This window comes from Sceloporus occidentalis, unplaced genomic scaffold (assembly GCF_023333645.1).
Source record: "Sceloporus occidentalis isolate IW3139 unplaced genomic scaffold, rSceOcc1.0.p SCAF_3, whole genome shotgun sequence".
Lineage (NCBI taxonomy): Eukaryota > Metazoa > Chordata > Lepidosauria > Squamata > Phrynosomatidae > Sceloporus > Sceloporus occidentalis.
This window is the reverse complement of record NW_028316983.1, coordinates 6128512-6145974: the sequence shown is the minus strand read 5'-3', so window position 1 is coordinate 6145974 and position 17463 is coordinate 6128512. Positions and strand designations below refer to the sequence as shown.

The 17463-nt window shown below is 42.8% G+C and overlaps 1 protein-coding gene across 1 annotated transcript in view; it reads right to left on the bottom strand.

The window, feature by feature from the left end:
• Nucleotides 1-702: 702 nt before the first annotated feature.
• Nucleotides 703-17463, bottom strand: part of STK35 (serine/threonine kinase 35) — a 35024-nt gene continuing 18263 nt past the window's right edge. The window contains exon 3 of the mRNA XM_089513522.1: nucleotides 703-6594. The gene's annotated coding sequence lies outside the window, so the exon portion shown is untranslated. The remainder of the gene's footprint in view (nucleotides 6595-17463) is intronic.

Here is a 17463-nt window from a genome sequence, read left to right as displayed (position 1 = left end):
TGTTTTCTCTTTTTATATGCTGTTACCTGCCTTGATCCAACATTATTAAAATGTTACCTGAAAACATTAGCTTGTGGCACGTGCTATACCAGAAGACCAGCTCTCTCTTGTTGTTGGAACATCTTAAACATGTGTTTGTATTGACAGAAAAACAGCAGTTAACACAGGTTTTGACTCAAGAACCATGTAACAGGGCTTTAATTCCCATATTTTTTTCACTTGGAAGAGAATGCTTAAATTCATCACACTCAGCTTTGATGGTAACTATGGAATGCTGGAATTTGCAGTTTAGGCAGTGGGCATTAAAAATTCCCAAATCAGAGGCCTTTAGTGTGTATATATGTGTCTTCAAGTTAGCTGTCAACGTATAACAGCCCCATGGATTGGGGATTTTCTTAGATAAGGAACACTCGATCGTGATTTTGCCATGTAAATACTAGCCAAGGGCACTAAAAACCAGGACAGTGCCCATACAGGGCTGATCCTACTTAGCTTTCAAGATCAGATGAGATCTGGTGCTATTGGGGTAGGACTTATAGCAACCATATTAGCTGCCTTTAATCTTGTTCCACCTTCTCTTCCACCTTCTCTTACATTTTCCCACATTGCAATTCAAAATTCACACCAGACCTTGGAAAACTTGTATTTTGGAAGCAAATTAATGGAAACAAATACAAGTGACATACGTTGTGTGGTTTTTGGCAGAGTGCATGCATTACCTTATGCGAGGCACATTAATGCAGTCCTATTTCTTCTAAACCCTTTCACCCTGGCTAATATAACTCCAGTCCAGAATCTTCTTACATAACTGGCTGCACTCTGGCAGTTTTTCAGATGGATTCTCCTCATTAAAAGAAGCCCATTCCCAAATCATTCCACAACCCATGTGTTGAAAGAACAAAAGTGGAATTCCCCCAACTGATAAATGGATCCTCTTCCTCGTCCTGCCTCCATTGGATGCACCAAGCAAGTCAATTATGAACACAAAGACAAAGACACCTTGTTTCAAAACTGGGTATGGCTTTTCAACCCCATCCACTAGCTTTATTCACACAAACGGTTTCTTTAATTTACAAAGCTGCTGCCATTCACACACAATCAGGGTTTCCACAGTGTTCAAAAGGAACTTAAATACAATGTCTCACACCAACCCAAGTAAACCAAAATTTTTCCTTTCTTTTTTTTTTAATAACAAAAATATAAAGTTGTTCACACACAGGTCCTAGATTACCAGCTTCTGTGCAAAGAAAAAGGAGGGTTTCTCCTCCCAAAGACAAACATTGGAAATGAACTGTTCTGAGAAGCCTGGGTTTAAGCCTTTCCCTGTTACACTTAGCAGGTGGGTTTAACAACTTGGTGTCTCGATAAACCTGAGATCACAACGGAAAAACAGGAGTAATTTCTCTGTGTCTGTTGGACTCTCACACAAATGTGGTCTACAGAGAAATGAACCAGGGAGCAGGCAACCTCTCCCACCACAACGTGGCAATTTTCCATGTAATTTCCTCAGGGAGAGAATTTCATCATACGCCTCTCCCCTTTTCCTGGTGCAAAGTGAAGTGATGCAGATGAATGAGATGAGAGTTTCTGGGGGCAAATGCTCCCTCTTCCCCATGGATTTGATTCTATTTCACCTCTAAAAGGACACTGGCACAGACATCCACATGCAATGTGCCCAACTACAAGGGGAGGCTGTGAGGTAGCTTTTCCATCTTGCTTATCAAGTCCTGGCATTCCATGAATTCATGTCTGGGAGCAAAGCAATCCAGACAATGATACTGGACAACTTTGTTGTCAGCCACTTCATTCCAGAGAGCTGAAGCTTGTATTTGATTGCTCCAATAATGATTATGGTAACAACAATTAGTGTTGGGGGAAAAAAGATGTAAACTGTACATCATTCACCTGACATCTTGGTTTAAAGGATACTACAGTGGAACTCAGGCAGGCTTAAACTCAGGATTTTTGCAAAAAGTAGACATATGCAAAGAGCATAAACAACAACAAGGAAATTCAGAGGCTGTCTCTCTCTTACTGGGATCAGGGCAGGGAACCTTATTGCTTTACCCCCCCCCCCCAAAAAAAAAACAAAACCCTCTGCAAGATATCAGGGAGGCACAGTGTGGGATCCTAAAGGAAAGGGAGGAGAAAGGAAGACAATTGCCACCCAATGCTAGCACCATGACCCTTAAAATTACAACAGGAGTAGCAGCAGGAGAAAGAGGAAAGGAACAAGGTCATGAAACCAGCTCTACTAAAAGGGAAGCACAAAAGTCTGATACTGAAGGTGTGACAAAGGGCAGGGAGTTGCTGAAAGAACAGTTGCAACTTTCAAGAGCCTACAAATAGGCTGACTCCCAGGAAACTTTATTCTAAAGGTGAAGTTGTGTGGTTTTAGGCTTCTGTCTCCTTGGCTCTCTTGAGCTGGCGTTGTGATGCTGCTGATAAATGTGAAAGCATGAGCTCAACCAGGACGTTTCTGGTTTAAGCAGCACCCTGAACAGGCAGCAGGCAACTGTAAACTCCTGCAAGCCAGGATGAAGCGGCCACTCAATCCCAGTCCAGTGCAACACAAATCCATGCCCAGTCACACCTAATGCAGGCTAATAATCACCATTCCTCTGGAGATATGCACACTTGCAAAACTGGCCAGAACCATTACGGTAGGTCCATGGACAGCTTAAAATCTTCGGCCAGCATTATGATTTGAATGTTCATGTCCTGGTTCGGCCAACACCACCACTTTGCCCCCCCAAAGCACATAGGACACAACCTAAGAAGGTAACTGTCCTATGTCTTTGGGGTGCTGCAGCTAATTGCTCAGGTGATAGGAATACATGCTGGTGATCAAGAAATCTACCCAGCTAGTCACTGTGTCCCCTTCCCTCTTTATGTTTTTTACCCCAGGGCACTGTTGCATGGCCAAACCTAAGGCCTTCTTTTCCACTTCCAGCTCCAGAACCCAGACTCAGGGTGGACAACAGTTCAAGCCTGGTATTCTATATCCAAATGCCAAGAAAGCAAAGCATGGATAGACTTTCCTTTCTCTCTTGCAGAACTGGGGACACAATGGGGCAACCAGTGTGCAGCACTGGGGGACAGGGAGGGGAGAAGAAGGGGATGCCACAGTATATAGGAAGGTAAAGCATGGGAGGGCAGACACAGGCAGACCATATTGTACACATGAAGGGATGTCAATAATCCCAGTTTCATGGATGGGTCCTCCTGTCCCTGCTATGTCAACAAAGAAGCCAAGTAAAAGGGATGATGGCAGAGTGCTATGAAGCTGAAGCCAGGCGTGAAATGCAGCTGACAGTCCCTCTACTAGCCACTGCAGCCATCTGAGAAAATGTCTGGCAAGTTTCAGCCCACACCACCAGTTGTAAACAGTTTGATGTAAACAGTTCATTAAAAACACACTTACTATAAAAGAAAGCCCTGTTAGCCCAGAAATCCATGTGCCATAGACTGTCAGTGATTATTTCACATCCCTGAAGAATGAGTAAGCAATTTCCTCTGGGAGACAACCCTATATGAATACAGACTTACCTGGCACTCATAGGACTCTGGGATCTCAGGTCAAACAATTTCTTGCTGGCTGTAACACCACAGCACATTCAGACATAGATCCAAACTGATCAGTCAGCAGCCAGATTGAGGGTGAGCTGGGGGATCTTCTCTCCTTAGAGATTAGATGAGTGTTTTTCCAAAGAGGCTATCCTGCTTCCCGAGATAGATACACTCAAAAAGACATGGGCTGGAAGTTGAAATGGTCAACAGAGAAAACATTTGGCCATATCTGAAGATCTTAGTGGCAACCCTGTCAGCAATGAACGAAACCTATCCAGGCAAGATATAGGAGGGAGGAGATGACTTCATAGGACAGTGAAATAGAAAGAAAAACTAAATGCAGTTCTGCAGCCTAATGCTGCCTCTATAGGAGTCCTTCAAACCTCCAATAAGGCACTGTGGTCTAGCTACCACAACAAAAGCACAACCCTAACTGCAGCATGAACAAAAGTGAGGGGATGTGTTTGAAGATACAAAAGTACTGAGATGATGACATTTCAGGATGGACTGAGCTATGTATTTGCATGGACAACTTTTTACAGGGACTGGATCATGCATCCACCCTCATGGTTTCCTCCACCATCCAAAGTGCAGAAATGAAAGGTAAGGGCTACTGGGCGCTAACAAGGCTTCACACACAGATGCTCTAGTACAAAGGAAGGAATACAAAAGCTTATTTGGTCCAAAAATGCAGTTTGTTTAAGATGGGCTGCACAACAAGATCTCTACTGCAGACCAATACAATTACTAACTAGTTAACAGTAGTGTATTGCCTAGTGCATAGTTCCCAGGCTGCCATAGGCAGTGTCAAAACAGAGATGATCAGTGCCTCAGACTTCTGTTATCCTACTGTGCTGTGATACTGAAAGGTACAAACAGCCCAGAAAGGTGTCCAAGAGTCTCCTCTTAGAAAATAGTTTCAAGTTGCTAGCCAGATGAGTTCCAGACCTGAACCAACTCTTATGAATCTTCTTAAGAGAGAAAAACAATAACCTTATTGTTTGGAAGACTGCTGTTTCTGCCTTGAATATAGCTGGGTAGGATTGTTATAGCAGCAAAGGATGAAAGAAAACCTGTTTATGAAAGCTTATTTTAAACTGCTGTGATTTAATGGGTTGCAGTTTATTACTAGCCATAAGGAACAAGGTCTCTGTGTCCCTTAGAATTTTGTAGTCATTCTATTCAAGGAAATTGCAAAAGTTTCCTTTGGAGAGATTATGGCCTAAATCAGGAAGACCAGGACCTACAGCTGCATTCCTCGCAGCCCTGGATTTTGCATCTATTACAAAGTAAGGAATTTTCATTCTCTTATTTGGCTTTCCCAGTTTACAAGTCAATTTCTCCTTGGAAGTCTAATGCAATGACCACACTATTTGAATGGGGGTTTGCGGAAGAAAAGATACTAGAATTTGGGAGTTAAGAAAAATCCAGACAAAACCAAGCCGAATTTGCAAATGGTAGGTCTGGAAAGCCACAAGCAAATTTTCTAATCCACAAATTACCACCGAAGGAAGAAGCTGGTTCATGTGAAAGCCCACATCCCAGAATGATATGAAATGGGGAAGAGAGGGGATGCAAAGAGCAGCATAGTAGATAAAAGTGACTTCTTTCATGGCCTCCATTATAAGGAGCAGTCTTCCTAGAGGCATAAAACATAACATTTTCTCCAAAGTCCCACAGACGAAGGCTACAGATAATGGTTTCAGTAGCAGTGTGAAGATATACACAAGCAATCATACAAGTGGTCTACTACAAAGTGTTGACTTGGTTTTACGGTTGTGATTGAGCTACTTTCCTTCATTGCTATGTAGCACAATAGTGCAAGGAACAAATCAGTGAGGTTCCTATAGTTTACATACCACAAACCAAGACCAAACAAAGAGAAGTACCAGAGCAGAATCTTGCCCTCAACAGCAGCCAGAACCTGTAGTGTCAAGATCTTCTCTTCACTGGATGAGGTCAGCTAGATCTACAGGTATGAAAGGAGTGTCAGCAACAGTGTTTTTCAAACCAGAGGCCTACAGAACAAGGCTAACTCTCTCTCTCTCTGTATGTGTATGTGGTATGTACAATGGCCTATCTACACAGAGCAAGGAAAAAACTGTGCTGTACACTCCCATTTACAGTGAGACAGATCTACTCAAGATCTGCCCCAAAAGTCCTCAAAACAGGTAACACACTCAAGAGACCTATGAAGAGGGATCCGCTTGAAGTTTTAGGATCTCATGGTCATTCAAGCAAACAAAATACAGAACCAAGGAAGCCACCAGTCCTTTGCAAACCATACTCACACAGAATTACACACACAAGTATGAACACCTTCCATCCTTCCCAAATATCACCAGCTTCTTGACTTGTAAAACTTGGCACACTGAAGTGCAGGCCTCTCATTGCTACCATAGTGCTTCTAATTTGTGGGCCACCTTAACAAGGGTTTTCTTACTTTAATTGTCATCAGACATTTTCCTTTCAAGCGCCAACACCAAAGAACAGTCATAGAAAGAGAAGTGAGGTCTGGGGGCTGCTGGATCTCCCATCTTGCTTTTTGTTTCTGACTTTAGAGGCTCAGTAGCAGCCACAAGAAAATTACTCATATTTAGGCACTAGCCTCAGCACCCGAACTGAATCTCTCCCTGCGTAAAACTGCACAAAGAACAAATGTTATGAATATCTTGGCCCAGAATTCCAGTGCTTAGCAGCAGCAGAAAAAAATATGCAGATTTTACCCAGTATTTTGTTTAGATAAAAGAGGAATTCCAGATGTACCTGCACAGATTTAGCTGATAAAAAAGCTGTGTTGGCAGAAGGGAGGGGAAGGGGAATATATAAATTTAGAAAAATTTTAATAGTCTGGTAATGGAATGGGTTTCAATAGCTCTTGCCCTTCTGATGTATCACTGGAACTTTGAAGAAAAATCTCTCAAGGCTTCACTTTGTCAGAGATCCTGGTGTTCGACCTGGACCATCCTCAGCTCTTCTTGATCCATGTAAATCATGGTGATTGTAGGTCCCTGGTAAGAAATCCTGGAAGAAAAGGGAAATGTAATAATTACATATTGGTTTTTTGTCCTGGCCTCCAAACTCTTTGTATCTAAATGTTTATAACAACCAGCCTTGATAAGGAATAGGCACTTCATGTACTAGAATACCATTTTCCCTAAAGCAAGGAATGCTGGAAGATATGTAGTAGGTAAGAAAGGCTGTTAAGAATCATAGAGTTGGAAGAGACCACAACAGCCATCCAGTCCAACCCCATTCTGCCATCAAAGCACTCCTGACAAATGGCAATTCAGCCTCTCTTTAAAAACCTCTGAAGAGACTCCACCACTCCCCCAGTCAGCGTGTTCCACTATCAAACACTTCTTACCATCAGGACATTCATCCTTATGTTTAAGGGAATCTCTTTTCCTTTAATTTGAATCCATTGTTCTGTGTCATGTTCTCTAGAGCAGCAGAAAACAACCTCGTTTCATTCTCAATATGACATCCCTCCAAATATTTGAACATGACTATCATGTCACGTCTTAACCTTCTCTTCTTCAGGCTAAACATACCTAGCTCCCTAAGTCGCTACTCACAGGGCAAGGTTTCCAGATCATTCACCATTTTGGTTGCCATACTCTGGACACTCTCCGGTTTGCAAACATCCTTCTTGAATTGTGGCACCCTAAACTGGACAAAATATTTTACATGAGGTCTGACTAAAGCAGAATAGAGTGGCACTATTATTTCCCATTATCTAACTACTATACTCCTATTGATGCATCCTAGAATTGCATTGGCTGTCTTAGCCACCGCATCACATTGCTGACTCATGTAAGAAAAGGTTTAAAATCTTGTCTGATCCTCTGATCTTGAAACACCAAGGAACAAAACTAAAAAGTCCCTGGAAAGTCATAAACAGCAGCTGGAAGTGAGGCAATGTCACTTCTGGTCATTCAAAATGGCCCCTGATCCAATATGACAATAGCCCTCTTGAATTCTGGAGGAGCTGAAAATTGAGTGGTGCAGCCCTTGGGACTCTGGGCGCAATCCTGCCCCTCTAGTAAGCAAACTCCCTGACATCTCAAGACAGGAGACCGACAAATATGCTGTTCTGCTGGAGTCCACCCGCCTTGACAATTCCTCCCCCTGCTATATGATATTAACACAGGAAACTGCCCTTTTCTGAACCAGACTATTGATTCCTCTAGTGTCTAGTCCCAACAGAGTTAACACTGGCTGGCAACCAGGGCTCTTCTTCCTTTCAACTACGATTCTTTCCCAGATGTAACTTGAAATATCTTGATACTTTATCATCCAAGATCCAGCCAGGCTGACCCTGCTTAGCTTCTGAAATCAAACAAGATCAGTCTTGTTCAGGATGGCACATAAATGCTGGATATAAATAATAAGAATGACACTGAATGTGATTACACACATGACCGATATGCATTTACAATGTTCATAAGTCTTATGTAAAACTTAAGGCCAGCCCTGTCACTTAGTAAGCCCTGCTATGCTTCAGGCAGATAAGAACAGAAATACAAGACCCAGAGTGCTTTGCGTGGCTGCCTATCTTTCCTGTACAGTGTATTATATGAACTGAATCAGTATTATTTCTGGTGTAATGCTTTGTTTACCAACCAGAAACTGGAGAGTTCATAGCTACCGTATACTGGTAAATCATAATCAGAATAAGTAAATGCACACCTAAAATTAACAAAGCCTCTGTCAATGCAGTTTTTTTTAAACAAAGTGTTTTTACACCAACCTCCACTTTTCTTTTTTGTCCTCTAGCTGAATTTTTTTTAGCAGCATTGGCACAGGGAGGGTGGGGAAGGAAGGGTGGGGAAATGGTGACTTTTGGCAAAACAGTGCAATAAAGCTTGGGATGGGGAAAAATGGGATTCTGCTCTAACTGATCATATTGTACTTGCGTGGGCCCACCTCCAGGCAAGGTAAAGAACAGCTGTCTGCAGAATCCCTTACTGTTCATACATGGGTCACCAAAATGGAAGCCATAAGAAAGGTGGAAGCTGATGGAAAAACTAAATCCGGTGGTGCATTTTGGCAAAGTTTGGTGGTGTTTTTTTTTTTTTTTTACTGGCCCTAGCAAGTTGAACATGTTTTTGTTTGCTTATGTAAGAGTCATCTGACCTGGTTATTTCATTTTTGCATGGGTGTATTGTTAAGTTTTGTATAGATGGCTTGCAGAAACATGTTGAACTGCTCCTTTTTGTGATACAGGAACTATCCATATTGTGCATGTTTATGTGCCTTTTCATAGGGTTTTCTTAAGCAAGTAATACTCAGAAGTGATTTTGCCAGTTCCTTCATTGTAAATACAATATAGTCTGCAGCACATGGTATTTGTTGGAAGTCTCCAATCCAACGACTAACCAGGGCTGACCCTGCTTAGCTTCCAAGATCAGATGGGAACTGGTGCCTTTAGGGTATTTTGGCCTTCTTGTTTTTGTTTCTTGGCAAGATTTGTTGAGAGAAGGTTTGCCATTGCCTTGCCCTGAGGCTGAGAGCATGTGACTTGCACAAGGCCACAAAGAGGGTTTCATAGCTAAGTAGGGAATTGAATCCTGGTCTCCAGAGTTGTAGTCCAACACTCAAACCACTATGTCACATTGGGTTTTTTACTTCCATGTTATTTCTGTCTGGTGCCAAATTTTCAGTTAAAGAAGTCATGCCTAGGAACACATCCACTTCATTAAGTGAGGAATACAAGTATAAACAAAGTATTGGAGCTGTGTCCTCCAAATGAAGCTTTGGGTCACCCCAATCTTACATCCAAGTCTTCAGGAGTGTGACATACCACTGCATCCAGCTCAGTACTTGGACATATGGTTAAACATGGCACCTTCATGCCAATTACACTCAACCTGCAATAAGGCTTGGGCCAACTCAGACATACACTTAGATTTTCAGAAGTGTCTTCTTCAAACTGATATACTTCCACCTTCACCACATGTGAATGTTAAGACACTGTCAAATAAATGGGATCATTTTGTTGACAGCCAAAATACACAGAAATAAAGAAATGGTGGGTAAAGACCTCAAAGCTCATCTTCTGTTAAATATCCAAATCTCAAAGACAGTGGCTTCTGTAAGATGTTACATAATCTCTGCCACTACTTTGCTAAGGGCAACACTCTTTTACACACAGCTTCCAATGTCTTCTGAGCATTCTTTGCCCAGGCATAGAGAACAGGGGTCTACACTCACTGAGTGGGTTGTGACTTTACCAGAAAAGACAAAAGTTAGCCTCTGACACATGGAACATTACTGAGGCAAAGAGGCACCTATTCTAAGGAAGGTCAGGATCCGTGGGAAGGATTAAATCAACACAAGCAGCTGTCAAGTACCACATCGTCTATTAGGAAGGACAAACACAGGGGAAGTATTTCACAGATCAAGATCAGACAGTTCGGCTGAGCAAAGTGGACTTCACTGGCAACCAAAAGGGACATCTCTCAACCTCTCACAGCTGAAAGGCTGTGAACTGATGCACTAGCTGTAAGAAGGCATGCAAAGGACTATGCAAATGCCACAATCCCTACCTTTGTTACACGATGAGAGGAACTGCTTTCAGAATAATTTAACTTGAATGGAGAAAGCCAGCGTGGCGTAGTGATTTGAGTGTTGGATTATGACTCTGGAGACCATGTTTCAATTCCCAATTCAGCCATGAAACCCACTGGGTGACCTTGGGCAAGTCACTCTCTCTCAGCCTCAGGGGAAGGCAATGGCAACCTCCTCTGAACAAATCTTGCCAAGAAAACCCCATAATAGGCTCACTTTAATGGTCACTGTAAATCAGAAACAACTTGAAGGCACACAACAACAAACAACAATGGTAGCATGATTATATACTACCTAGAATGAATACATAGAGAGATCCTCTAGCACCTTTGAGACTAACAGAAAGAAAGAAGTTGTCTACCAAAACACATGCTGCCAACTTCTTTCTTTCTGTTAGTCTCAAAGGTACTACAAGATCTCTCTACATACTGATTCCACAGACTAACACGGTTATATATTTGAATTCTACCTAGAATGAAGTTATGCCAAAAGGGAAAAATGTATCTAAATTTTCAGTCAAAGTTTACCCATAAAAGAAAAAAGCATACAAGTATATTCTGTGAGCGATAAAACAATGTTAGTAGTATCATATTTTCAAACGTAAGCCAAGGGGTTTGCAAGTTTATTTCTGGCTTATTAGTACTTGATGTGAACAGTATGCCATCTAATTACTTTGGGAGTTTACAATCAATAGCAAAACAGTCTCTTGCAATATATCCATATATAGGTGAAATAGAAACATTAAACCTCATTTATTCTACAGAAATAAATGTAAAGGTTGAGTCCACATCAAGAAACGCTTAGGCCAACCTTACACGACCTTTTTACCCTGGGGGAACCCTTGAAATTATTTTCAGATGTCAGAGAACCACTGCATAAAGTTATTGTATCTACAGCTGTACTCCCCATTCCCATCACAATCTCTCGCAGAACCCTAGCATTGCAAGGAATCCTGGTTAAGAAATCCTGGCTCAGGAACTTTCATTGCAGGAACTTGGTTTGGTTAAAAAGAAACCCCAACTTTTCTATGCTGTGCCACTCTCGGTGTCTTGGAGTGCAAAGGGACAGGAGTCTGGTGGACTGTGCTGTGAAAAGATCAGAGGGTGTCTCAGGAACAAAGATTTCCCTTGCAAATGCTACATGTAACCTCAACTTTATTTGCAAGACTAACTGATTTTTATAATAGTCTTCCTACCCAAAAAATCACTCCCCAGCAGTGTGTACATCCTTGGGAAGGAACTGGTTAACTGATTAAAAGTGCAGAAGCTCTGAGCATAAGGTTTATTCAAAGGATAATCAATAGGTCCTAGGTTTCTGCCTATCTTTTTCTGCAAACAACAAACCATCTGTGCAACTCCAGTGTATCTACATAGGACTTTCTTCCTCCATTTTACACTTCCCAACACACCAGCTGCTGCGGCTATCATCACTCAATTGTTATGTAATGCATTACATGTTGAGTTCAAGAGTTACAGTAATCCAACTAGCTGCTAATTTTGGCTTCTTCCAATACAGACTATGTTTCGCTTCTTCTTTCATCTGTTCAAGCCTCTTCGGCCTTACCTTTCAGGCAAACTGTACCAGCTCAAGTTTTGATCTTCCCTTTCCTATGCACTGTGTTTATTTCAGCTTATAAATCCTGACTTGGGAAGGTTTTATCATATTGCTCAGTAACTTTTGAGTACAGTCACTGAAAAAAAAAGGCTGGCACAACTGAAGGGAGGAGCAAGAACAACAGGGCCAAATGAGATTCAGACAAGTAGTAATAAGGGGACCAGTTTTTCATGATGAGGTACCCTGGATTGGCAAAGGGCAAACCTCCCTAACATCTTCATGCCAGGATCCTGAGCTGGACTGGCTCCTTTTCCTTTTTGTTGAGATTTAAAAAGAGCCACCTGTCCATCAACTGCCAACTGCTTAATAAAACGTGCAATCCATTGGAGTCCACGAATCAAAATATGACAGGGCAAACCAAATAATGAATAAGAATATGCCAGAGTTGGGGGAAGATTTTTTTCTTTTTTTGGCATCACCAACTACTTAATAGGGCTATACATTTAGGTCTCCTAAGCATGCTATGGTCCCATGAAACTGGACACTACCAAATACAATTGTCCTACGATATCTACTACCAAACCCTCAGCATAAACTGGTATTATATAATGGGCTTAAAGGAGCAAGGAAGTCCTGAATTCACTTCACCCCAGCTCCTAAGTGGACATAGGTGGATCACACTCAGCTCTACTGTTTGTCTGTCCAACTTCCCAATACAAAGGCATACAGAAACAGTGTACATATGTGCCTTCAAGTTGCCTGTTAACTTCTGGCAACCCATGAATTTGATAGGGGTTTCTTAGGGAAATAATGCACAGATACTTTGCCAATCCCTTCCTCTGAAATATAGCTTACAGCACCTCACGTTGGCGATTTCCCATCCAAGTACTAACCAGAGCTGAGCCAGCTTAGCTTCCAAGATCAGAAAGGATTTGGCGCCTTTCAGGCATTTAGGCCTATTACAGAAAGAGTACCAACAACTTTCTCAGGGCACTACAAGGATTATCTAGAACAGTGGTTCCCACACTTTGATCCTCTATGTATTTTGGACTTCATCTCCCAGAAATTCTGACCACTGGCTAAGATGGCTGGGACTTCTGGGAGTTGAAGTCCAAAACACGTGGCGGACCAAAGTTTGGTAATCGCGGGTCTAGAAAAAAAGCAGGACCTCTACTCTTGTTGTTCCTAATGACAATAAGACATGTATGTGGCTGCATGCACGTGCCACCGTTTGGGACAATGGGGCTTGCCATCTGCAGATGCTGAAATCTGTGCATAACAAGCCCAAGGATGACAAGGTCTCACTGTAGAATGGCCTTCACTTTGCGTACATTTACTATCTGTAAATGGTTTTAAGTTGCTCCATGGGAATCATCCATTTCTTTTCTGAAATGACAGAACAAGTCAAGTGTCAACACCCCTGTGGAGATCTCTGTAACCAGGCAGTCTGGCTAGGGAACACAAACAAGTATCAAGTCAGTTATTGGGCTCCCAGATCAGGCCCCTTGCCTCTGCCTCCTTGACACAAAGCACTGGAATCTCAAGAGAAGAGAGATTTGGGCTAGTTTTTTCTTTGACATACAAACCCAAGGTTGCTGGGGCAAACCCCTCGGCAGAAGGCCCAATTAACTGAAAGATGTCAAGTCTGCATTAATTAGCAATGGTTCTTCTCAGGCACTAATTTTCTTGCAAGAATACTTTTCTGAAAGTGGAGCTAGAAACAGCCCCTTAGGAGAGGAGGGAGCTGCTGAAACTGCTATAATAAGAGAAACCCTGAACAGAACAGGAGCACCTATTTTACAGGATCAGTGGAGAAAAGCAAGTACATTTCTGGTTCAGATACTGGTTGACAGAGATGGTGTGCAATTGGAAAGGGTGGGTCATTATAAGGCTCAGCTCTGGTTAAAACTGACAGAGGATTCCAATATGTGTGCGTGTACTTGGGACAACTGTAAATACATACCCTATTCTCACACAGCAAGCCATTTCTAGGCTGAAGGGCATTTCTGTAGGGAGGCCAGATGATGGCAGGTGTGATTCTCCTTCCACCTCCCAATTTCACTGGCTGGCTCAGTAAAGGGTATCTCTTCCAGTGGAGGAGAATGTAATATAGGCAAAAAACCATCTGGGGCTTGGAATAGACTCCTCCCATGTTGCCACATCCTGCTTGTTTTTTTAGGGGAGGGAAGAGGAAGTGCTAGGAATCCATGACAATTTCTTTGATCTCTGCTCTGAGACAATTTTCCACTTCACTTGGGGATGAAGGCAGGACTTGAGCAGGGGGCAGAGACCAACAGAGGAAACCTCTCTGGGCCAGATGAAGGATCTCAACAGACTGGAGATTCCCTTCTACAATGAATGCTTGTAAATCTAGACTGCATTTTGGTTCTTTCTACTGTGCTCCTGCCACCTGTGCTCTTGCCCAGATGTTCCAGGTCCCCCCCCCCCCCATTTGAAACAGGGAAATAAGCATGACACAAAATGAGCATGCTTTCTTCACTTTGTATATAACCAAATGGTGCTTATGAATCATAAGAGAGAAGAGTGGAGGCAGACGCCTCATGGAGAGCACAGAAAACCATGAGACTTATTAAACCACTCTTCAGTAAAGAGTGCTTGACTCAAGTCAACATCATGGCTTTAAAGAAACATGTCCTTCCTCATAATCTTGGGGGGAGGGGGGTAGTGTATAAACCAAGATGGATCAAACTTCAGAAGCCCATCCAAATCCTTGCAACTCAGGGGAACTAGTATGATGTCTACCATCTTAGAGCAGTGATTCCCAAACTTTTGATCCTCCAAGTGTTTTACACTTCAACTCCCAAAAGCCATTGCTACCTTGGCCAACAGTCAGGAATTCTGAGAGCTGAAGTCCAAAACACTAGGGAGGGCCAAAGTTTGGGAAGCACTGATCTTAGAGCACGGTCATAAGTTATGTTTGCAAGATGCTAACCAAGCCAAAGGAAGCAAAGGCTTTCTCACTGGCACTGCATGTGCAAGAGACAAAAGGCCAGAAGGATTAACAGATCAAGCTGAGACTGAGTTTACTCCAACATACAGCTGGACACAGACAATTGACCCTCCTGTATCTTGGAGACTCACTGCACTGAGCAAAGAACTACAAACTGTGCCCATTACCAGGACATAAATGGTTACAGTCTGGCCAGTTGAGTTCAATTAAATACAATAAAGGATCTTCTAGGACAGCAGCTCTTTGAGCAGTGCAAAGCTCTGCTTTCCTTTTGTTCCCCATGGCCACTTTAGTGTGTGTGTGTGATAAAATTCCCTCTGCAGATACTAGCAGAGAGAATTTATGACCCAGCCTACCAAGGCACCTGATTCCATCCGATCTTGGAGTCAGTCCTGCTTAGTGCTTGGATGGGAGACTGCCAATGAAAAGCTGGTGCTGAAGGCAATATTTCAGAGGAAGGGACTGGCAAAATCACCACAACATGTTCCCCGCCCTATGAAATGTATGGGGTACCATGAGTAGACAGGTGACTTGAAGCACACAGACCCTACCCCTGTTGATGGAAATAACAGTGGACAACTCTATGCTTGATTGAACACAATAGCTCTTGCCTTCTCTTCAGAGGTTACCACTAGCGATTTGGGAGAGCTTGAGCCTGTTTAGACCATAAAACCTCAGACTCTCTCAAGAGGGGAAGGTACCCCACCCCCTTACATTAACAAGTTCTGGGGCATCTCTTAGGTACCTTGTTGCCTGACTCAGGTCATTCACAGTTCACTGTAGCTCTCTGGAGAACTGTGCTCCAGAGATAATAGCAGGGTGACTGTTTACAAGACTGGCTTATCCAGGATAAGAGGTAATTCAAGAATCCACAAGTAAAGGTTGATGATTTTCAGCTCATGCCAGCTCTTTCACACAAACAAATGGGGCTGGGGGGAGGCAGTTGAATACATGCTTTAGGACAGGGGTAGGCAACCTGCGGCCCGGCGAGGCCTTGGGACCGGCCCCAGCCCAGTCCTGCTGCCAATTGCCGCCGGGGCTTTTGGGGAGCAATTGTCTATAGAAGCCTCAGAAACATGCATTTATATTAACATTTTTTTTAAAAATCAGCAAATTTTTTCACGTGTCCTCCATTTTTTTTAAAAAAAGTGTCTTCCATTTGAAAATTTTGTCCTACATTTGTCCTGGTTTATTTATATATTTAAGTTTTTTTTAAAATTATTTAATTATTTATTTTTTGGCTTCGGCCCCCCAGTTGTCTGAGAGACAGCAACCCGGCCCCCGGCTCAAAAAGATTGCCTACCCCTGCTTTAGGATCTAAGGTTAGATGCAGAAGGTGTCAGGTTCAATTCCAGGGATCTCCAGTTAAACCAGGTGAATCAAACAGTGTGTTTGAAGACTGTATTGGGTTAATGGACCAAATACCATGACTCAGGATAAGCTTGTTTGTTGTTGTTGTTGTGTGCCTTCAAATTGTTTTTGATTTACAGCGATTTTATGGTGACATTATCATGGGGTTTACTTTGCAAGTTTCTTCAGAGGAGGTTTGCTTTTACCTTATTCTGAGGCTGAGAGACTGTGAACTGCCCAAGATCGCCCAGTGGGTTTACATAGCCAAGCTGGGATTCGAATCCTGGTCTCCAGAGTTGTACTCCAACACTCAGACCACATCAAGCTAGCTCTTTTAAGTTTGTGCCCTGGGCTAAATGCTGTGAAAGCAGTGGCCAGAAAAGCCTGGCCACAATGACCTGCTGTCCTCCACAAGAGTCTGTCAGGCTAATAGATAACCACAACGATCATTGCAGAGTCAAACAACAAGACTATGCTTCCATCAAACTGCCACACTCATCTCAGAAAGCACTGCTCAAATGCAAACAAGGAGATGGTCAGTGTGGCACATCCTTTTCTGTTATATAAGGGGCAACCCCTTTCATGACAGCTGTGCTCTTGCAAGGAGTTATTACCACCTTAGACCCAGGAAAGGGCAGCTGGGCCTTAGACTAAATAGCCTCAAGGCAGGTCTGTCCCCTCACTGTGTTTATTAGTTTTTCATTTCCCATTCCAAAGAGACGGGGCAGGATTTCCCCCGAAGGGCACAGCCTGGTTATGCAACTCAGCAGCAGCATGTTAGCAGAGCATGGATGATCACAGACGGCAAACGTAGATGTTGGGGGGGGGGGGGAGATGAGTGCTGGGCGATGGCACCATCATCTCCCAAATCCAGCTCCCTGATAGCCTATCAAATAGTTTGAGAGAATCCTGTCATTACATCATGGATGAAAACTTGAGGCAGCATTAAACTTGCATTCTTATCTGTTTGTCCGGAGGACTACAGAAGTAAAATTCTCCCATGTTTTCACTTCCTAGAAAACCTACAAAAAAGAAGGCAACACTTTGTGCTTGGACGTTAGAAACGTTTAAAGGTACTACCTGTACATCCAAAGCATTGTTGACCCCTTCATGTTGGGCATTAACCTACAAGCAGCCATGCCTCCAAGGGTGATATGGCACCAGCTTGGAGAGGGATGCATTTAGGTCAGGACAGAGAAGAATTTTACCTTTGTCGCATGAAGGGGGCTTTGGGAACAAGCATCTTTAAATGGATCCACTTTACCAATCATGTCAAAGGCCATTTAGCTGACTTGGATGGGTCACTTTGATGAGAAAGTTCAGAGCTCTTCATGAGACAGACCCTCAACACATTTCATTTTACTGTATTATAGCAGCATTTCCTTTTCGCACAAGTTCTTTGGGGGAAAGTCAGCAGTCCTCTTGAACTTTGTAGCCTGTGTAGC